The following is a 23,046-nucleotide window of genomic DNA, read 5'->3' as shown; positions in this document are numbered from 1 at the left end:
CTTTCGCCCTTGCCAAATAATGACAGTACTTTAATTGTAAAAACACACTTATCTTGGCCTTAGCCAATAAGGCCAGTACAGTATTTGTAAGAAAATACCCATAATGGATTTTCCCAATAAGCTTAAGGCCAGTACTGCCAGCCACTGTAATAAAACACGTTTCATTTCTTCAATGTATCTAATACAGCAAATGTTGCAGCTATAGGAACTATAGAACACGCCTGTCTTTGACCAATAATGTCAGAACAGAAACCCCACGCCATGATGTCTTTGCCCAATAATCCTGAACCCAGTACTGTGAACCAAAGTAAGAAAACACTTTTCTTGACTTTACCCAATAATGCCAGTAGCCTTGCTGTAAGAACAGGCTTGTCCTGGCTCAGTGGAGGCATAGCCTGCCACCCAGGTGGATACATGCCCCTGACTAGATTGATTTTTAAATACCTGTCATGCAAGTAAATGCTTTTCTGACTCCATTTTCAAACAACCTGGTTATTGTGTAGATAATAGCATCATCCACATTGTCCCACCTTCTTGAATTAAGTGCAGGGAAGGGCAGAGCAGGAGAGGATGGTATTTAATATGAAGCAGATAAACGTTTAAAAAAGCATGAAAATAAAGAATGGAAGCACTATAGACAATCCGACAAAGATAACTGCGATATATGTTTTTTCAGTGTAGCATATTGAAACTATCTTATATTCTGTCCAACATTTGAGATGCCAAAGCTCCATTCCAACCCTGACAAGCGTAACTAACATGCTTTATTTTGTGAGCTGTTCGGGAAGGCGCCTTAAGAAGTGCAGAAAGAATGTGCCAATTTATGCTGGATGGGAACTGAAGGACATATGAACATCAGAGAACGGCCTGAGAGAGGAAATGTGTGTGTGGAGGGGAGAGATCCATGCATGCAGCACTGGGCTAGTCACATGATTTATAGTGTGGTCATGGTTGATAAGGCAATTTTGAATTCTGTCCCTGACACTTCCCTTTGAGGCCTGCTTTCCGATCCAATAACTAAGCGATCCGATTCTGATTTTGTTTGAGGGGCAATTTAGAAGAGCCATCATTAAAAGTAAAGTTCTCTCAGAAATTGTATTGGCCCAATGGATAGCGCATGTATTTTTGAGCATATTTCGATTGATCCAAATTTTTCCAATGCATCTTACCTTTGATTTTCTGACATTTACACATGCGTAACTCATGGGTCAGAAACCGCCATCTTGTGATAATCTTATCTGTTGATCCTTCGCCCTACGTTAAAGTGCCATTGCAGCAGTAAATGAAATAATCCGCCCCTCAATTTGATATCTACATTTCAAACCAATATGCTCCATCTGTTCTCATGAGGCTGGTGCAGAGCGTAGCGAAATGTACTCCGTCATCAAGACCGTTATCATGTTACCTAACGCAAAACACAGAAGATCAATGCGCACACACATACACACAGTAAATGTTTACTCTCTTTTCGCAAAAAGAAGAAAACAACATACTTTTTAAATACACATAGTCGTGAATTTACGGTGAGGCGAAAAAAGGTTGCTTTCTACATTGACAAGAAAACCTTGATATTTGCATGTCTTCATTAAGTAAACGCGGGCATGTTTGTTCAGATGATGGGCACTGTAAATGGACATACTTTGGTGGGTTGATCATCCCAGAAGATAATAATCATTTGTCTTCGTGATGGCAAAATTCCAATTCTGGTTGAAGCACACGATGGGCAGATGATTGCCATGGCATATGCACATCTTGATGACATAACTGTAATTTAGAGAAATGGAACATATGTTTAGTAACTATTGACAAAACAAGTAACACATTTCACAGCTTTTCAATAAAAAAGTACTTTTTTGAAATACATCATACTTCAATTAAAAAATTGGCTGCTTTTGCGTCAAATTGAACATTAATGTGGCACATCATTTCTCGTTAAGTACACATTTGTATAAATATTTTTGTGATACCTTCAATTTTCGTTACATAATTTGTAGACTTTCCATTTTAGCATTGTAAAATGAAGCTCGTCCTCATTCAACAGCTCTTATGAATAGAAACTTGTCCATTCTGTTTCTTTGAATTGCATCTTATCTTTTCTTTGAAGTTACTTGCTACATTTTATCCTTGCAATTTTTACTACAAGGGATTCAGAGACAAATAACAAAGCGAATCTGTATCGTGTGCCAACATTTACAATATGAAGCTAGGTTTCGTTTTCAGATTTAACTCAGAAAAGAATGATATGATGTTCCTACTACAATAGCAAGGCATACAGTAAAAATACGAAAATATCTTTACTCTTCAAAATCACATATTTTGTTTCAAACTTTTTTAAACCCATTTGAAACACTGTCATATACTAACAACTAGAATTAAATACAATATTTACTCTGCTTGCAATAAAAGAGTAAAGATTTACAATATAGCCCCACCACCCCCACCCAGACATCAGGTGCGGGCCCAGTTTGCTGTGCTGGCATCATCTCTAGGGAAAAAGCCAGCGTTCCACAGGAGGGGAATGCACTTACATGCTAACACCTCGCCACCAATAGATGCACAGTACTGTCTTTCTGCTCTGGCTGTTGGGGGTAGGTTGCAGGGTCCCATGTAATGTTATGTTATTTGATATTGCTTTTGTGTAGCGCCAACTGCCATTGGTATGACCTCGAAGTGATGTGAGGTTCAATGCCCTTCGGAGGACAATAGTCTGAGATGTGAAGGAAGAATTTATTAAATACGTGTGTATATTCTTAGCCTGCTCAAATGTATGCAGGGAGTGGCTAGGGCCCTAATAGCAGACTATAGATATTAGATGAGAGGACAGTTGCCATGACAGATTGTCAGGGGAGTAGGAGAGCCAGGACACTGATTTTGTGAACAGCTGTACCGTTTTTATTCGTGCGACTCAACTGTATTCTATTGGTGGTGGTGATGTGTGTTTGGGTGGGTGAAGTCAAGCAGTTTTTATTGCAGATGTATGGAGGTGGGTGGCCCGTGGCCCTGGTGGGATACAGCTATGTTCCGTTGTGAAGGAGTGCATGACGCTTCAGCAAAGCAAGACTAACACCATGTTAGATAAGGGCTTGCCAAGCTTATCATAAGGCCTGACTGAGATGCCTTCCATGGGGGGGCCATGTCCCCCCTTGTCGACTCCTCAGGTGCCCCCAGCATTCCTGTCAGAGGTGGGTAATAGTTCACCCAGCAGATGATGAAGGTCTGTGAAGATGCTGAAGGGAAGAGCCAGGTTTGGAAAGCATTCCGGAAGGCGAGGTGATACTCAAGATGTGGGTCACTCCAGAGCGACTGCATGTGTGGAAAAGCCATACAGAAGCAAATCCAATTGTGAGAGCCACTCCATGGAATCTAAGGGAAGAAGGTACACATATGGCAGTGCAAACAAAAACAACATTCAATTGTGAGACCCATACCCTGAACACTAGGTGACAAAAATACAACTATGACTGGGCAAAACAACAACAAAAATTCAATTGTGAGGCACACCAAGTGGGGAGATTCAGAGGAGCAATCTAGCTGTGGAGGCATGCCCGGCAATGCAAGTGCATCAAGCACAAACATTGTGTTTTAGGGTTGGAATTCTTGGTGATAGTTCTGAAGGATGCCAGGAATAGGGCTTATGCTCTTGGTGGTGGGAAGGCAGGATGTGAACTGGCGCCTTTGTGCTCTGGCTCTTGGCAGTGTTGGGTCATTTCAGTACATAATTCTGGGGCTTTACTTTACATATATATTGTGACTTTACCAACCATATAATGGCATTATTATTGTATTTGAGGCTAGACTTTACATATTATAGCAGGCTATTCATTACATATGGTGAAAGACACAATAATCGGACATACAGACAGCCCGGCAAACACAGGCTGTGTGCGTCAGGTTTAGGGGGACACTGCTCTATCAAGTAACAGAGTAGGCAAAAAATGTGGATAGATCACCATACATGTAGGTAGAGATATAGATATGCATAGAGAGTGATGGCTAGATAAAGATGTAGTCATAGAGATATGCATTGAGATAAATGTATAAAGACAAATAGATTGTGATGCTTACAGGGAGATGAATCCATGAAGATGGATAGATAGGAAGTATTTTTATTCTTCTGCCATTTTTTCCAATATTCGTGGTTATTACATGACTACAGATAGTCGAGGGTATCTGTGGTTCTGTACCTGCGGGTATAGACAAAATGTGTTTTTTTTTAAATAGATATTTTTACAGCTACAGTGACGTTGAGTGGTGAAAAATCATGGACATGGCCAGTGACACAATAGCACCACGATGGCTCCAGCCCCCTCAGGCCATGTTGCCGAATAAATGAGCCCAAGTTACAAGACCACTAAGGGCAACTTGGCTTAAGGGGGTGGGTCCCATCCTCGCTTTGAGGCTAAGCAGGGTTTGTCCCGGTTAATGCATGGATGGGAGACAGTCCACAGTCCTGGAATACTTGTGTTTTCTTACTTTTAAATATCTCATAACACAGTAAGAAAACACACAGCATCGCATTATTATTTTTTTAAACCGTGCTACGTCAGTCCATGAAAGTATTGCACTGATATACCATTTGTTTGCCTTTTGCTGAATTGCATTCTGGTACTTGTAGTCTCCCAGGCAAGATGGGAGGAATATTGCCAGAAATGTAAACCTTTGCCTAACATAGTTCTATAAGGATTTATAAATTTGAGTGACATTATGGTATGTGTACTTTTCAAGTTATCTTTATAAAGCAGAGCATTGTTGAAAGCCAGCCTTGGGATGAGGAGGGGAAGTGATGAGAGGGCAAGAAAGCCACAAGTATTTTCCCATTATGTGGCAAAAGAGTTTGTAATCCTGGACACTGCTGAAGTTATTTGCTCCTGATTGTGGCTACTTTTCAGCGCACAAGTAAAGGACACATGTGGGTGGATACTGTACTTTTTTTGACAGGGCGGACCTGACCCCTTGTGTTTTTTTTAGGTTGGCAAGCTTGCTCAAGTATTTGGCTTCTAGGATTCTACTCCGGGGTCATGTTCCCAGTGCAGACGCTTACCCACAAGACCACAAGCACTTGTTTTGTTTTGGGATTTTGTTTTCAAGGGAATATATCATGACAGATTGCTGTGTTTAAAAGGTGAGCACCTTTTATACCTTGCCAGCTTATTCATTGGAACATTTCCTCTCTCAGGTTATTTTTGTGGTGTTCATTACTTTTTTTAAGTGTTCAATGCTATTTTGTCTTGCGCACTTTCTTCTAATGGGATGGTCAGTTGAACTACATTTGTATATTTCACTTTAAGTCATGAGTATTTGCCCAGGATGTGGCAAGAGAGTTTGCAGTCCTGAGCACTGGCACAGTCATTTTGCCCTGATTGTGGCTGCTTTTCAGGGCATAAGTAAAGGACACACGTGGGTGGACAGGGTAATTTGAAAGATAGTGCTACTTAGGAGGGTCAACAAAATTAAATGTATGTGTACAACTATAACTAACTGTTTTTCATAAAGTACCTTCTCTAACTAATTTTATATTCTTTTTTTTACAGACAGAAAAGTGAAAATTATGACTTAATCACTGTGCATATATTACTATGCCCATGGCTAATGCCTCTAACTCTGTGCACCTAGTGTATCTCACTTTCTCTACATCCACACAACCTTCCCCATCTTCTCTAACGCAACCACGCACCATAGCCCCACCTACTCACCGTACTTACATCTTTTGTGTCACCATCGTATCCCCACCATCTCTTTTCCCATCCATACACTCTACCCACACTTTCTCTATGCTTACCCAGCCTACTCTTGATCCCCCACCCACTCTACCGCTACGGAATATATTCATGTTTCTGCACCATTCTTTCACCACTTGTATACTGTATACATCTCATAATACAATTTACAAGGAGTACTGAATACACGCATATATGCATAAAGAAATAATGTTTCAAATTACTAGCCGCGGCTATGGAATAAGCGATGCGATTGGGAGAATTGCACGCACAGTTAATCACACGAATGGCTGGAGAGTGTCCCCGTGGATACGAAAGCGCCAATCACGGTGAGGCACACGTTTTAGCGGATATCTGTAGGGGCACAAGTAATCACTGCTATATACAGACTAATTGTACTTTGTGTACTTTTCCGGCTTGAATTGCCACGGCTACCCGACATTTTCGTTGCAAGTGCATCACAGAAATGACAAGTGCTTTACGGGGAATGGGAGATGACAGGGGAGGCGAGGGAGGACATCTGAGGGGGGGGGTGGCATAAATGTTGGGGGGTATTTGGTGAGGGCTTCAGAGTGCAGGAAAGCTTTTATTTCCCCGTTTTTCCAGATAGCATGGCTACAAAGCAAAGATCCTCACTGGATGTTGCTATACCCGTGGGTATGAAGCATGCAGCCAGGCTCACGTAGGTGTGTTGACGTATCACTTCAGTTGATTGGCTTCCACTCTATGCACCGCTATTTATATAGCTGCAGGTATTAAGCCATACATTTCTGAGTAATAATAATATTATTCTGTGGATGTTACCCGTGGGTATAAAGCATGCCGCCAAGCGCACGTATGTGTTTTGACATATCACTTCAGTTGATTGGCTTCCGCTCTATGCACCGCTATTTATATAGCTGCAGGTATTAAGCCATACATTTCTGTGCAATAATAATATTATTCTGTGGATGTCAGAGCACACAATTTTAAATGTATTTTTGATTCCATGTCCCACACACTTGCGCAATCTGAATGACACCTGGCCTAGTAGAATCGTTGTCCGTCCTCCCTTTGTTCCCCTCCCATGCCTCGTTGTGCCTTGAAACACTTGTGTGTAGGCGCGTTATAAATGCCATATCATATCATATCATACCACTATCCTTGTTTCATTTGAATTTTTAAAGCTTGGCTAGGTCTGTTCTTGATTTAGTAAAATAATGTACATGTATCTGCAGCTACAAGGGTGTGTTTATGACCGCAAGTTGCATAGCCGTGGCTATAATAAGAGAGTTGTAAAAAAAACTTTTGTATGTGTTTCAGTGTTTGCAATTAGTTGGTGTTATTATTGTAATTGTGTACTTGCCTGTGATAGGTTGCAGTGAAAATGTGTCAACCATTTTAGTACTTCGCTTACGATACAGTCCTCTTTTTGTGCTATTGATTTTGGAAAGTATAAAAGCCACCATTTTGTACACTATCCTCGTTCTTATTGCAAGTGATGAGTGTGTGGCTGATGTAAAAGTAAGTGTTAGTAAATATTTACATATTAAACCTTAAGTGCGAAGGGCGAGGTATCTCATCCTTGGGATTACCTCTCTGTTGCCAAGGATGAGATACCTCGTCCTTGGCACTTAAGGGGTTAATGAAATAGAAAACGTTAGAAGGCATTGAATGGCGAAATACCCAAATCACCAGAAAAAGGTGTTGGCACTGGGGGGTGGGGGGACCCATGGTTTATTTGCAATGTTGTGTGTGTTAGCTATATTAACTACTGCTATCAGATGGCATATACTGCCCCACTATTTTCCACCTTTTCATACTAAATGGCAGTTAATTGTAGCATACAAGTGTTTAGAAAGTGCATTATTTTTATTGAATTATAAATATGTCATTGCTGCTCATAAACCTATGCATTTCCATTTTTTTACTAAGTTACTATTAAATATAGCCACCCTTGTTCATATACCTATGCATTTGCAGTGTTATATTCTGATGCTCTTATAAATAGATATTCCTAAAATGTAGTATGTTTCTCTATTCATGAAGCTACACTATTCTAAAAGCACTGCTATCAGATTACATGTAGTGCCAACATAGTACACCTGCTCTCACCAAGTTCAATTTACCAGTATTGTAGAAATGTTTTGCAATTGTTTTACAATTGCTTTTTCCTTACTTATAAAAAAAAGTACAAATTGTGGGGCTCCTAATTCACTGATGCATTTTCTTAACTTTACAAGCTTCGGGGAATTTACATATGTGTACATCTGTAGCTAATTGTTTTTCAGAAAGTATGTTGTCTAATTATATTTTCTTTTTTTTACAGACAGTGAAGCGCAAATTATGACCTAATTACTGTACAGATATTACTGTGGTCATGGCCATGGCTGGGACTATCCAATCGTGACATATAGTGCATAGGATTTTTATTAATGAAATATTGGGTGCCGGTGAAAGGGCAGCATGTGGCTTTGAGGTATTACTAGGAGAAGTTGTGGCTTCAATGTTCGTTGGAGGTGTTGTGATGGTGGATTGAGGTGGTGATGGAGGAGGTTCAGATACTCGGCGATGTAATGAATGAGAACCAAGCATCCTCAGCTTGTGGTGCTCCTGGGCATTCCTTTACGCATTTTCAACATTATTGTAGTGGACCCGTAGTAGATGGTTGATAAGGACAGATGTGCCCAAGCTCTGTGATGGAACAGTTGAAGGGTCACGTCGTTGCAGTGCAAATTCTGATAAATCACTGCAGACTTATTACTGTGGCCATGGGTAGTGTTTCTACCTATGTGACTGTTTTGTATCCCACCTTTTCTACATTTATTCAACCTACCCCATCCTCGCTGCTGCAACCATCCACTATACTCCCCCTGTTTATCTTCACCCAGTTTATCTAACCCTGAGTACACACTGCCCACTCATTATATGGACACTTTTTGTAACCTTTATTGTAGCCGTACCATCACTTCCCGTATAGATTTACCATATCCACACCTTCTATACCCCGACCCAGTCTATGCTTGTCCGGATAAGTCTTCATTTCTGTAGGCCTCTTATGCGTCGCGGATGGATTTGGAACTTAAAATGCAGCGTCCTCAAACCACTTCTGTCAGGCATGATGTTAAAAGTCTGACAGGTGAGGAAAATATAATACATATCCTACCCTCTCTTCATTCACTGAAACTACCCCAACCCTCTATACGCCAAGCACCCACCATACTCCCTCCTCTCCATCCTTACCCATGTTTCCTAACCCTGACTATTCCTACCCACTGATCGTACTGCCACCTTTTCTACCACCATTGCACCTTTACCGTCTCTTCCCTTATTCATACTTCTGATATGACTCGCTCCCTTCGCTCCCATTCCCACCACTTGGGGACATTATTTGGGGTTTATTCCCTACTGGACTTTTCCTCCAAACCTTATGCTACAGTGCTGTGATGAATTGGGAGAACTAAATCCCTATTTTCCAAGCTACTTCCCTTCCGGATCCATTCCAGGAGTTTGGCAGCCAGCATGCTTCTTTAATCAAATGACTATGCTTCCCAGAATGCCTGGCCCACTGCTTCATCTCCACCCTTGCAGGACAAGGTTGGGTTGAGGATAGGCAACACCTGTGGCTGCAGGTGCAGCAGTCTGCACACCTGAGGCGTGTGCTCGTTAAGCAGCTTTAAAAGCGTCAGTCTGCTTCAGTCCAGCGCTGGTCATTGATGCAGTGTTCCTGTTTGTGACTGGTCCTTTGTTCCTGATTCTCAGCTTTGTGCTTAGTTCCTAGTTTCTATTCTTTGTTCCTTAACCCTGGATTTCGAATTCATGTGCTTAATTGATTTCTGCTTCCTAGATTCCCTTTCTGTATTCCTCTGTTTACAGGCAGCTTTTTCTCAGTGCTTTCCCTTTTGGTGCAGCCCAGTTTTCCTGTGTTCTATTTTTCTTTGACTGTCCTTTGCTGCTGTAAAACTTGATGATTTAGTCTTTCCTCTTTATAGATTTAGCTTCCTGCTTTTTTCCTTGCATGGGGGAAGTTTGCCTTTGTAATTTCGTTTTCCGTGCTCCTGCTCCTTTACCTTCTCTTGGAATCCATTCCATGTCTTCCCTTGCACTTCTGCATTTATTTCCCATTGATTATTAGGTGTGGTGTGCTGTTGTAGCTAGCTCCTGAATGAATGCCTGTTTTCCTCACTATTCTGTAATCACTATTCCTACTTGCCCCTTGTCTTGAGTCTTATGTATTTAGTTATCCTCCCATTGCTGTTATAGCCTTTCTGGGTCCCTGTTTGATCAACAGGGTTTGTGGGCTTACTGACATTCAAGTGGTATTTATCGTCCTCATGAGTACTGTTTTTTAAGTTCTCTTATTCAATACCATCAAGAGTGTTAGCTCACAGATCCTGTCGTTGCTTGCCCTCTCCGTGGGTTTAGCGCTGTCAGTACCTGTAACAACAATTGTGGGTAAGGAGCTTGCTGACTTTCCTTGCAGTCATAAGGAGTTTCTAAGTGCTTACACCACATCCCTTTTCATATATTTGTATTGCTGTCACACTCTATTTGCACTCCTGGGTTTTAGTATACATGAGTCTTGGTTCCTGTTTGCACGTTGTTTGATTCAAGGCTATTCACTGTGTGATTTTGTGCACATTTACCTTGCCATATTTGCTGCCTTTGTCCTCACCTGACAGAATGACCAGCCAACTATTCCCATTGAATATGGCAAGTTTAAGAAATAAAAGCAGCAAGACCTCTAACAAATTTTTACAGAAAGCTTCCCCTACATTTACCTGTGACAATACCTAAATGGGGGTTTAGATTCTATTAAAGACAAGGAGGCGAATATTATGCATTCAATCTTTACTCTGACATCACAGCAGCAAAGAAGAAAAAACTTTTGAATAAAACATTTTGAAGAAAAATTTCCACAATTTCAATAAACAATATATAAAATATTCCCAATCCAAAATTGAGGACAGGTCATGCCCTCAGGGTAACCAATGGGCATTGAGCCAGTTCCATAAATGTCCCTTCCTCTAACGCCAATTCCTCTTTCTGAAGCTGTCTTTCCTTGAATATTCACTGCAGCAATCCTCCGCGTGGCACCGGGAGCGGTGATTCCATGAAAACAGACGAACTTGAACTCTCGCAACTGAACTCGAACCGATTTCCTTAAACCAGGACCTCTCACCCGAAATCTGAAATAACCAGAACACAAGTAAGGGTGGGTGGGTTTCTATAATATTGGCCTCCTTGTCTTTAATAGAATCTAAACCCCCATCTCCTGCTAGTGTGGGGGATTAGGTATTCTATGGCAAGACAGGAGGCTCCTATTATGCAAGTTCAAAGCCCTTGCAGAACATTAACAGCTACGTGAGCAATGCGTTTATGATAAAACGTTTTGAAAGTTGACTCTCTTGACCAATCAGCTGCTTTAAGGATCTGTTCTAGACTGCCGCCGAAAAAGGCAGCTTTAGAGGCCATAGCACCCCTGACAGATTGGGGACCAAAAGAGGAATGTTCTGATTTTACATCTGGCCAGCCACCTGTATTGTATTGCTTGTTTTCACTGTCAATTTAATTTGGGTAAAATTAATAAAACAAACTTTTTTTAAACCCATTTGAACACTGTCATATACTAACAACTAGAATTAGATACAATATTTACTCTGCTTTCAATAAAAGAGTAAAGATTTACAATATACCCCCACCACCCCACCCAGGCATCACGTGCGGGCCCAGTTTGCTGTGCTGGCATCATCTCTAGGGAAAAAGCCAGCGTTCCATGGGAGGGGAATGCACTTACATGCTAACACCTCGCCACCAATAGATGCACAGTACTGTCTTTCTGCTCTGGCTGTTGGGGGTAGGGTGCAGGGTCCCATGTAATGTTATGTTATTTGATATTGCTTTTGTGTAGCGCCAACTGCCATTGGTATGACCTCGAAGTGATGTGCGGGTCAATGCCCTTCGGAGGACCATAGTCTGAGATGTGAGATGTGAAGGAAGACTTTATTAAATACGTGTGTATATTCTTAGCCTGCACAAATGTATGCAGGGAGTGGCTAATAGTAGACTATAGATATCAGATGAGAGGACAGTTGCCATGACAGATTGTCAGGGGAGTAGGAGAGCCAGGACACTGATTTTGTGAACAGCTGTACCGTTTTTATTCGTGCGACTCAACTGTATTCTATTGGTGGTGGTGATGTGTGTTTGGCTGGGTGAAGTCAAGCAGTTTTTATTGCAGATGTATGGAAGTGGGTGGCCCGTGGCCCTGGTGGGATACAGCTATGTTCCATTGTGAAGGAGTGCTTGACGCTTCAGCAAAGCAAGACTAACACCAAGTTAGATAAGGGCTTGCCAAGCTTATCATAAGGCCTGACTGAGATGCCTTCCATGGGGGGGCCATGTCCCCCCTTGTCGACTCCTCAGGTGCCCCCAGCATTCCTGTCAGAGGTGGGTAATAGTTCACCCAGCAGATGATGTAGGTCTGTGAGGATGCTGAAGGGAAGAGCCAGGTTTGGAAAGCATTCCGGAAGGCGAGGTGATACTCAAGATGTGGGTCACTCCAGAGCGACTGCAAGTGTGGAAAAGCCATACAGAAGCAAATCCAATTGTGAGAGCCACTCCATGGAATCTAAGGGAAGAAGGTACACATATGGCACTGCAAACAAAAACAACATTCAATTGTGAGACCCATACCCTGAACACTAGGTGACAAAAATACAACTATGGCCGCGCAAAACAACAACAAAAATTCAAATGTGAGACACACCAAGTGGGGAGATTCAGAGGAGCAATCTAGCTGTGGAGGCATGCCCGGCAATGCAAGTGCATCAAGCACAAACATTGTGTTTTAGGGTTGGAATTCTTGGTGATAGTTCTGAAGGATGCCAGGAATAGGGCTTATGCTCTTGGTGGTGGGAAGGCAGGATGTGAACTGGCGCCTTTGTGCTCTGGCTCTTGGCAGTGTTGGGTCATTTCAGTACATAATTCTGGGGCTTTACTTTACATATATATTGTGACTTTACCAACCATATAATGGCATTATTATTGTATTTGAGGCTAGACTTTACATATTATAGCAGGCTATTCATTACATATGGTGAAAGACACAATAATTGGACATACAGACAGCCCGGCAAACACAGGCTGTGTGCGCCAGGTTTAGGGGGACACTGCTCTATCAAGTAACAGAGTTGACAAAAATGTGGATAGATCACCAGACATGTGGATAGAGATATAGACATGCATAGAGAGTGATGGCTAGATAAAGATGTAGTCATAGAGATATGCATTGAGATAAATGTATAAAGACAAATAGATTGTGATGCTTACAGGGAGATGAATCCATGAAGATGGATAGATAGGAAGTATTTTTATTCTTCAGCCATTTATTCCAATATTCGTGGTTATTACATGACTACAGATAGTCGAGGGTATGTGTGGTGCTGTACCTGCGGCTATAGACAAAATGTGTTTTTTTAAAATAGATATTTTTACAGCTACAGTGACGTTGGGTGGTGAAAAATCATGGACATGGCCAGTGACACAATAGCACCACGATGGGTCCAGCCCCCTCAGGCCATATTGCCTAATAAATGAGTCCAAGTTACAAGACCACTAAGGGCAACATGGCTTAAGGGGGTGGGTCCCTTCCTCGCTTGAGGCTAAGCAGGGTTTGTCCCGGTTAATGCATGGATGGGAGACAGTCCACAGACCTGGAATACTTGTGTTTTCTTACTTTTAAATATCTCATAACACAGTAAGAAAACACACGGCATCGCATTATTATTTTTTTAAACCATGCTACGTCAGTCCATGAAAGTATTGCACTGATAGACCATTTGTTTGCCTTTTGCTGAATTGCATTCTGGTACTTGTAGTCTCCCAGGCAAGATGGGAGGAATATTGCCAGAAATGTAAACTTTTGCCTAACATAGTTCTATAAGGATTTATAAATTTGAGTGACACTATGGTATGTGTACTTTTCAAGTTATCTTTATAAAGCAGAACATTGTTGAAAGCCAGCCATGGGATGAGGAGGGGAAGTGATACGAGGGCAGGTAAGTCACAAGTATTTTCCAATTATGTGGCAAAAGAGTTTGTAATCCTGGACACTGCTGAAGTTATTTTCTCCTCATTGTGGCTACTTTTCAGCGCACAAGTAAAGGACACATGTGGGTGGATAGTGTACTTTTTCTCACAGGGCGGACCTGACCCCTTGTGTTTTTTTGGTTGGCAAGCTTGCTCAAGTATATGGCTTCTAGGATTGTACTCAGGTTGTCATGTTCCCAGTGCAGACGCTTACCCACAAGACCAGAAACACTTGTTTTGTATTGGGATTTTGTTTTCAAGGGAATATTTCATGACAGATTGCTGTGTTTAAAAGGTGAGCACCTTTTATACCTTGCCAGCTTATTCATTGGAACATTTCCTCTCTCAGGTTATTTTGTGGTGTTCATTACTTTTTTTAAATGTTCAATGGTATTTTGTCTTGCGCACTTTCTTCGAATGGGATGGTCAGTTGAACTACATTTGTATATTTCACTTTAAGTCATGAGTATTTGCCCAGGATGTGGCAAGAGAGTTTGCAGTCCTGGGCACTGGCACAGTCATTTTGCCCTGATTGTGGCTGCTTTTCAGGGCATAAGTAAAGGACACACGTGGGTGGACAGGGTAATTTGAAAGATAGTGCTACTTAGGAGGGTCAACAAAATTAAATGTATGTGTACAACTATAACTAACTGTTTTTCATAAAGTACCTTCTCTAACTAATTTTATATTCTTTTTTTTACAGACAGAAAAGTGAAAATTATGACTGAAAATCACTGTGCATATATTACTATGCCCATGGCTAATGCCTCTAACTCTGTGCACCTAGTGTATCTCACTTTCTCTACATCCACACAACCTTCCCCATCTTCTCTAACGCAACCACGCACCGTAGCCCCACCTACTCACCGTACTTACATCTTTTGTATCACCATCGTATCCCCACCATCTCTTTTCCCATCCATACACTCTACCCACACTTTCTCTATGCTTACCCAGCCTACTCTTGATCCCCCACCCACTCTACCGCTACGGAATATATTCATGTTTCTGCACCATTCTTTCACCATCTTGTATACTGTATATATCTCATAATACAATTTACAAGGAGTACTGAATACACGCATATATGCATAAAGAAATAGGTTTCAAATTACTAGCCGCGGCTATGGAATAAGCGATGCGATTGGGAGAATTGCACGCACAGTTAATCACATGAATGGCTGGAGAGTGTCCCCGTGGATACGAAAGCGCCAATCACTGTGAGGCACACGTTTTAGCGGATATCTGTAGGGGCACAAGTAATCACTGCTATATACAGACTAATTGTACTTTGTGTACTTTTCCGGCTTGCATTGACACGGCTACCCGACATTTTCGTTGCAAGTGCATCACAGAAACGACAAGTGCTTTACGAGGAATGGGAGATGACAGGGGAGGCGAGGGAGGACATCTGAGGGGGGGGAAGGTGGCATAAATGTTGGGGGGTATTTGATGAGGGCTTCAGAGTGCAGGAAAGCTTTTATTTCACCGTTTTTCCAGATAGCATGGCTACAAAGCAAAGATCCTCACTGGATGTTGCTATACCCGTGGGTATGAAGCATGCAGCCAGGCTCACGTAGGTGTGTTGACGTATCACTTCAGTTGATTGGCTTCCACTCTATGCACCGCTATTTATATAGCTGCAGGTATTAAGCCATACATTTCTGTGCAATAATAATATTATTCTGTGGATGCTAGAGCACACAATTTTAAATGTATTTTTGATTCCATGTCCCACACACTTGCGCGATCTGAATGACACCTGGCCTAGTAGAATCGTTGTCCGTCCTCCCTTTGTTCCCCTCCCATGCCTCGTTGCGCCTTGAAACACTTGTGTGTAGGCGCGTTATAAATGCCATATCATATCATATCATACCACTATCCTTGTTTCATTTGAATTTTTAAAGCTTGGCTAGGTCTGTTCTTGAGTTAGTAAAATAATGTACATGTATCTGCAGCTACAAGGGTGTGTTTATGACCGCAAGTTGCATAGCCGTGGCTATAATAAGAGAGTTGTAAAAAAAAACTTTTGTACGTGTTTCAGTGTTTGCAATTAGTTGGTGTTATTATTGTAATTGTGTACTTGCCTGTGATAGGTTGCAGTGAAAATGTGTCAACCATTTTAGTACTTCGCTTACGATACAGTCCTCTTTTTGTGCTATTGATTTTGGAAAGTATAAAAGCCACCATTTTGTACACTATTCTCGTTCTTATTGCACGTGATGAGTGTGTGGCTGATGTAAAAGTAAGTGTTAGTAAATATTTACACATTAAACCTTAAGTGCGAAGGGCGAGATATCTCGTCCTTGGAATTACCTCCCTGTTGCCAAGGACGAGATACCTCGTCCTTGGCACTTAAGGAGTTCATGAAATAGAAAACGTTAGAAGGCATTGAATGGCGAAATACCCAAATCACCAGAAAAAGGTATTGGCACTGGGGGGTGAGGGGACCCATGGTTTATTTGCAGTGTTGTGTGTGTTAGCTATATTAACTACTGCTATCAGATGGCATATACTGCCCCACTATTTTCCACCTTTTCATACTAAATGGCAGTTAATTGTAGCATAAAAGTGTTTAGAAAGTGCATTTTTTTTATTGAATTATAAATATTTCATTGCTACTCATAAACCTATGCATTTCCATTGTTTTACTAAGTTGATATTAAATATAGCCACCCTTGGTCATATACCTATGCATTATCAGTGTTATATTCAGATGCTCTTATAAATAGCTATCCCTAAAATGGAGTATGTTTCTCTATTCATGAAGCTACACTATTCTAAAAGCACTGCTATCAGATTACATGTAGTGCCAACATAGTACACCTGCTCTCACCAAGTTCAATTTACCAGTATTGTAGAAATGTTTTGCAATTGTTTTGCAATTGCTTTTTCCTTACTTATAAAAAAAAGTACAAATTGTGGGGTCCTAATTCACTGATGCATTTTCTTAACTTTACAAGATTTGGGGAATTTACATATGTGTACATGTGTAACTAATTGTTTTTCAGAAAGTATGTTGCCTAATTATATTTTCTTTTTTTTACAGACAGTGAAGCGCAAATTATGACCTAATTACTGTACAGATATTACTGTGGTCATGGCCATGGCTGGGACTATCCAATCGTGACATATAGTGCATAGGATTTTTATTAATGAAAGATTGGGTGCCGGTGAAAGGGCAGCATGTGGCTTTGAGGTATTACTAGGAGAAGTTGTGGCTTCAATGTTCGTTGGAGGTGTTGTGATGGTGGATTGAGGTGGTGATGGAGGAGGTTCAGATACTCGGCGATGTAATGAATGAGAACCAAGCATCCTCAGCTTGTGGTGCTCATGGGCATTCCTTTATGCATTTTCAACATTATTGTAGTGGACCCATAGTAGATGGTTGATAAGGACAGATGTGCCCAAGCTCTGTGATGGAACAGTTGAAGGGTCACGTCGTTGCAGTGCAAATTCTGATAAATCATTGGGGACTTATTACTGTGGCCATGGGTAGTGTTTCTACCTATGTGACTGTTTTGTATCCCACCTTTTCTACATTTATTCAACCTACCCCATCCTCACTGCTGCAACCATCCACTATACTCCCCCTGTTTATCTTCACCCAGTTTATCTAACGCTGAGTACACACTGCCCACTTATTATATGGACACTTTTTGTAACCTTTATTGTAGCCGTAACATCACTTCCCTTATCGATTTACCATATCCACATCTTCTATACCCCTACCCAGTCTATGCTTTTCCGGATAAGTCTTCATTTCTGTAGGCGTCTTCTGCTCCGCGGATGGATTTGGAACTGAAACTGCAGCGTCCTCAAACCACTTCTGTCAGGCATGATGTTAAAAGTCTGACAGGTGAGGAAAATATAAAACATATCCTACCTTCTCTACATTCACTGAAACTACCCCAACCCTCTCTACCTCAAGCACCCACCATACTCCCTCCTCTTCATCCTTACCCATGTTTCCTAACCCTGACTATTCCTACCCACTGATCGTACTGCCACCTTTTCTACCACCATTGCACCTTTACCGTCTCTTCCCTTATTCATACTTCTGTCATGACTCGCTCCCTTCGCTCCCATTCCCACCACTCGAGGACATGATTTGGGATTTATTCCCTACTGGACTTTTCCTCCGAACCTTATGCTACAGTGCTGTGATGAATTGGGAGTGCTAAATTCCTATTTTCCAAGCTACTTCCCTTCCGGATCCATTCCAGGTTTTTGGCAGCCAGCATGCTTCTTTAATCAAATGACTTTGCTTCCCAGAATGCCTGGCCCACTGCTTCATCTCCACCCTTGCAGGACAAGGTTGGGTGGAGGATAGGCAACACCTGTGGCTGCAGGTGCAGTAATCTGCACACCTGAGGCGTGTGCTCGTTAAGCAGCTTTATAAGCGTCATTTTGCTTCAGTCCAGCGCTGGTTATTGATGCAGTGTTCCTGTTTGTGACTGGTCCCTTGTTCCTGGTTCTCAGCTTTGTGCTTAGTTCCTAGTTTCTGTTCTTTGTTCCTTAACCCTGGATTTCGAATTCATGTGCTTAATTGATTTCTGCTTCATAGATTCCCTTTCTGTATTCCTCTGTTTACAGGCAGCTTTTTCTCAGTGCTTTCCTTTTTGGTGCAGCCCAGTTGGCCTGTGCTCTATTTTTCTTTGACTGTCCTTTGCTGCTGTAAACCTTGATGCTTTAGTCTTTCCTCTTTATAGATTTAGCTTCCTGCTTTTTTTCCTTGGATGGGGGAAGTTTGCCTTTGTAATTTTGTTTTCCCTGCTCCTGCTCCTTTACTTTCTCTTGGAATCCATTCCATGTCTTCCCTTGCACTTCTGCATTTATTTCCCATTGATTATTAGGTTTGGTGTGCTGTTGTAGCTAGCTCCTGCATGAATGCCTATGTTTTCCTCACTATTCTGTAATCACTATTCCTACTTGCCCCTTGTCTTGAGTCTTATGTATTTAGTTATCCTCCCATTGCTGTTATAGCCTTTCTGGGTCCCTGTTTGATTAACAGGGTTCGTGGGCTTACTGACATTCAAGTGGTATTTCTCGTCCTCGTGAGTACTGTTTTTAAGTTCTCTTATTCAATACCATCAAGAGTGTTAGCTCACAGATTCTGTCGTTGCTTGCCCTCTACGTGGGCTTAGCGCTGTCAGTACCTGTAACAACAATTGTGGGTAAGGAGCTTGCTGTCTTTCCTTGCAGTCATAAGGAGTTTCTAAGTGCTTACCCCACATCCCTTTTCAGATATTTGTATTGTTGTCACACTCTATTTGCACTCCTGGGTTTTAGTATACATGAGTCTTGGTTCCTGTTTGCATGTTTTTTGATTCAAGGCTATTCACTGTGTGATTTTGTGCACATTTACCTTGCCATATTCCCTGCCTTTGTCCTCACCTGACAGAATGACCAGCCAACTATTCCCATTGAATATGGCAAGTTTAAGAAATAAAAGCAGCAAGACCTCTAACAAGTTTGTACAGAAAGCTTCCCCTACATTTACCTGTGACAATACCTAAGCCCCACACTAGCGTGAGATGGGGGTTTAGATTCTATTAAAGACAAGGAGGCGAATATTATGCATTCAATCTTTACTCTTACATCACAGCAGCAAAGAAGAAAAAACTTTTGAATAGAACTTTTTGAAGAAAAATTTCCACAATTTCAATAAACAATATATAAAATATTCCCAATCCAAAATTGAGGACAGGTCATGCCCTCGGGGTAACCAATGGGCATTGAGCCAGTTCCATAAATGTCCCTTCCTCTAACACCAATACCTCTTTTTGAAGCTGTCTTTCCTTGAATATTCACTGCAGCAAACCTCCGCGTGGCACCAGGAGCGGTGATTCCATGAAAACAGGCGAACTTGAACTCTCGCAACTGAACTCAAACCGATCTCCTTATAGCAGGACCTCTCACCCAAAATCTGAAATAACCAGAACACAAGTAAGGGTGGGTGGGTTTCTATAATATTGGCCTCCTTGTCTTTAATAGAATCTAAACCCCCATCTCATGCTAGTGTGGGGGATTAGGTATTCTATGGCAAAACAGGAGGCTCCTATTATGCAAGTTCAAAGCCCTTGCAGAACATTAACAGCTACGTGAGCAATGCGTTTATGATAAAACGTTTTGAAAGTTGACTCTCTTGACCAATCAGCTGCTTTAAGGATCTGTTCTAGGCTGCCGCCCAAAAAGGCGTCTTTAGAGGCCATAGCACCCCTGACAGAATGGGGACCAAAAGAGGAAGTGTCAACTCCCGCCTCCCGCATGACCCACTTAATCCATCTGGCCAAAGTGGAAGGGGATACTGGTTTATGGGGCTTCCTTTAGGAAATCAGCAGCTGAGAGGTATTAGGAGGTCGCAGACTCTCAGTTTTTAACTCAAAACATTTCAAACATGCTATAACACACAATTTATTGTTTTCAGGGAAAGCTGGATAAGATATTGAGAAAGTCATACACTTTGTTCCTCGTGAAACAAAAAAGGTAACTCCTTGAGCAGTAAACGTTTTATTATCTACATCTAAAGCTCTGATATCTGACACTCTTTTAATAGACACCAGGCACAGCAACATTGCTAACTTGGAGTAAAGTTGTTGTAAAGACAGATCCTCATTAGGGGCCCAGGCACTAAAGAGATCTAATAACAAATTAACATCCCAAAGAACTGAATACTTAGGCTTTGGAGGGATTTTGATACGAATAGACTTGAGGGCTCTTCGTACCAAAAAATGTCTACCTACTGGTTCCCCTTTTACCAAAAGATGTCCTGCTGAGATAGCAGATCTAAAGCCATTAATGGTTCTATAAACTTTGCCTTCTTTAAATAAATCCACCAAAAAATTAACCACCTCTACAGGAGGGGCAGAAATGGGATTGAGGTGCCTAACTACACACCAGCTAACCCATCGGTTCAAGGCCGAAGAGTATCCCACCTTGGTAGAGGGGGCCCAAGAGTCTCTGATGACTGACAAAGAGTCCTGCGAAAGTCCTCGGAAACACCAGGAAGCGCTGAAATCTTCCAAGCCATAAGGGAGAGGAGCCCCTGAAGGACCAGCTGGTGAGGGAAACCTCCCGGATTCCTTAGTAACTGAGGATGAAAGGGAAGAAGAGGATGAATGTCTACTGAAATCTCTAGGAGAGCCGGAAACCAAATTTGGGAAGGCCAAAAGGGGGTTATTATCACCAGCATGACTTCCTGCCTGTGAACTTGAACCAATACCCTGGCTATCATTGTAAAGGGAGGGAAGGCGTACAGCCTCTGACCTGACTAGTCCTGAAGAAACGCATCGGTAGCTAGAGTGCCAGGATCTGGTCTCCAACTGAAGAACTTGGGCACCTGACAATTTAATCTTGAGGCAAACAGATCTACTGTAAACAGACCCAAAGGGATGTTATCCTGGCAAAGAGGCTTCTGCCCAACATCCAGTCGCTTTTGTCCTGGAGGTGTCTGGAGTTCCAATCCGCTACCTCTTTGCTGATCCCCAGAAGGTATTCTGCTCTCAGTACAATATTGTGGTCCAGACAAAAATGCCAAAATTCCCTCACCAGATCTGCTAGGAACTTGGACCTGGTCTTTCCCAAATGATTGACATACCTCACTGCTGAGACATTGTCCATGCAAAGGAGTACACAACAATTCCCCTGATCCTTGAGGAAACTTCGGACTGCAAAAGACCCCGCTAACAATTCCAGACAGTTGATATGAAGCTCCTTCTCCCCCTCGGACCACTTTCACCCTGTGGAGACCTGACCCAGCCTGGCTCCCCAACCTCCTCTGCTGGCATCGGACTCCAGAACTACATCCGGGGAGGGACCAAAAATTGCTTTGCCGTTCCAGGTTTCCATGTGTTTGAGCCACCAAAGGAGTTCCACCCTGGCCTCCGGGGACAGCACCACCATCTGAGAGTAAGAAAGACATCTGCGAAGATGTCGGGCTTTCAGATGTTACAATGCTCTGTAATGAAGAGGGGCTGGGAAAATAGCTTGGATGGAAGCTGACAACATTTCCACTATTCTGGCTAACAATCTGAGGGAAATTCTGTCCTTCTTGAGGATAAGCCGGATCTCTTTCCTTATCTTGGCTAACCTGCTGTCTGGGAGGAGCAGGATGCAATCTTTTGAATCTATATCGAATCCTAGAAACTGGATACATTGCGTAGGCTTCAATATAGACTTTTTGGCATTCAACACAAACCCCAGTTTCTGAAGAAGAGTTATTGTAAACTCCAGATGCGAGAGCAGAGTCTGAGAGCTTTGACCCAACAGGAGCATATCGTCCAGATATATAATAATTCGGATCCCTTTGGACCTGAGAAGAGCCATCACAGTCCTCATCAACTTGGTGAAGCACCATGGGGCTGAGGACAGGCCGAACGGGAGGGAGGCAAATTGCCAAACCCGACCCCCCCACTGAAACTGGAGAAACACTTGGTGCGGAGGGAACACCGGAACCACTAGGTAAGCATCCTTGAGGTCCAGTTTGACCATCCAGTCCGCTGGAAGGAGGGTGTCCCGGAGAAGGTGAATTCCCTCCATCTTGAAATGGTGGTATACCACAAAGGAATTGAGGGCTTTTAAGTTTATCACTGGGCGAAACCCCTGATCCGGTTTCGGAACTAGAAAAATGGTGCTCAGAAACTGAGATGCCCTGTAAGAGGCCGGGACTACTACTCCCTTGGAGATGAGGTCTTTGAGTTCCACATCTATTAGAGACTGTTTTACCTTGTCCAAAACTAACAGATGGGGAACTGTCTGTAACACCCAGAGGTCCGATGTGAGGGATTCTCACTGTGGGAGAAACCTGGCCAGTCTGCCCCCTAGACCTTTGTGGGAAAAAACATTTAATACTCAGGAAAGTACCTGATGCTCCTCTGGACCTCCTGGTACCTCTTCCTCCACGTCCTATCCAACCCGCATTTTGTTGGGGAAAAATTGGTTGTGCGCTCCCCGAGCAGAGGAGAAATTCTGTGCGCCTCGCAGGGCAAATTGACGGGGGCAGGAATGGCCTTGGGAGAAGCGGCCGGAAGAGCGGGCTCTACCTCTTCCGGCCATGGGGAAAACCTTTTGCGTGAAAACTTCTTTTATGTTGGCCTGAGCTTTATCTAAAGCCGTAAACGTATGCACATATGCAGAAAAGTCCTTGAGAAAACTATCTCCAAACAAATTTCCTTGCGCGGAAGGCCCAGCTTCCCTTTCAGACATATCAGCCAACTTTGAGTCTAGTCTCATCAACAGAGACTTACGCCTCTCCTTG

General features: G+C 42.4%; 1 long non-coding RNA gene across 1 annotated transcript in view; it reads right to left on the bottom strand.

Moving 5' to 3' along the window:
* Positions 1–1,524: 1,524 nt before the first annotated feature.
* The window catches only part of LOC138489218 (uncharacterized), a 118,164-nt gene continuing 96,642 nt past the window's right edge, over positions 1,525–23,046 (bottom strand). Inside the window, exons 3-4 of the long non-coding RNA XR_011274801.1 lie at positions 19,568–19,716; positions 1,525–1,764 (exon numbers count right to left, since the gene is read on the bottom strand). This is a non-coding gene — a long non-coding RNA (uncharacterized lncRNA). The remainder of the gene's footprint in view (positions 1,765–19,567; positions 19,717–23,046) is intronic.

This window comes from Ambystoma mexicanum, chromosome 1p, assembly GCF_040938575.1.
Source record: "Ambystoma mexicanum isolate Mex_15411 chromosome 1p, UKY_AmexF1_1, whole genome shotgun sequence".
NCBI lineage: Eukaryota > Metazoa > Chordata > Amphibia > Caudata > Ambystomatidae > Ambystoma > Ambystoma mexicanum.
The sequence above is the reverse complement of the archived record's forward strand: the minus strand, read 5'-3'. Positions and strand labels throughout refer to the sequence as shown.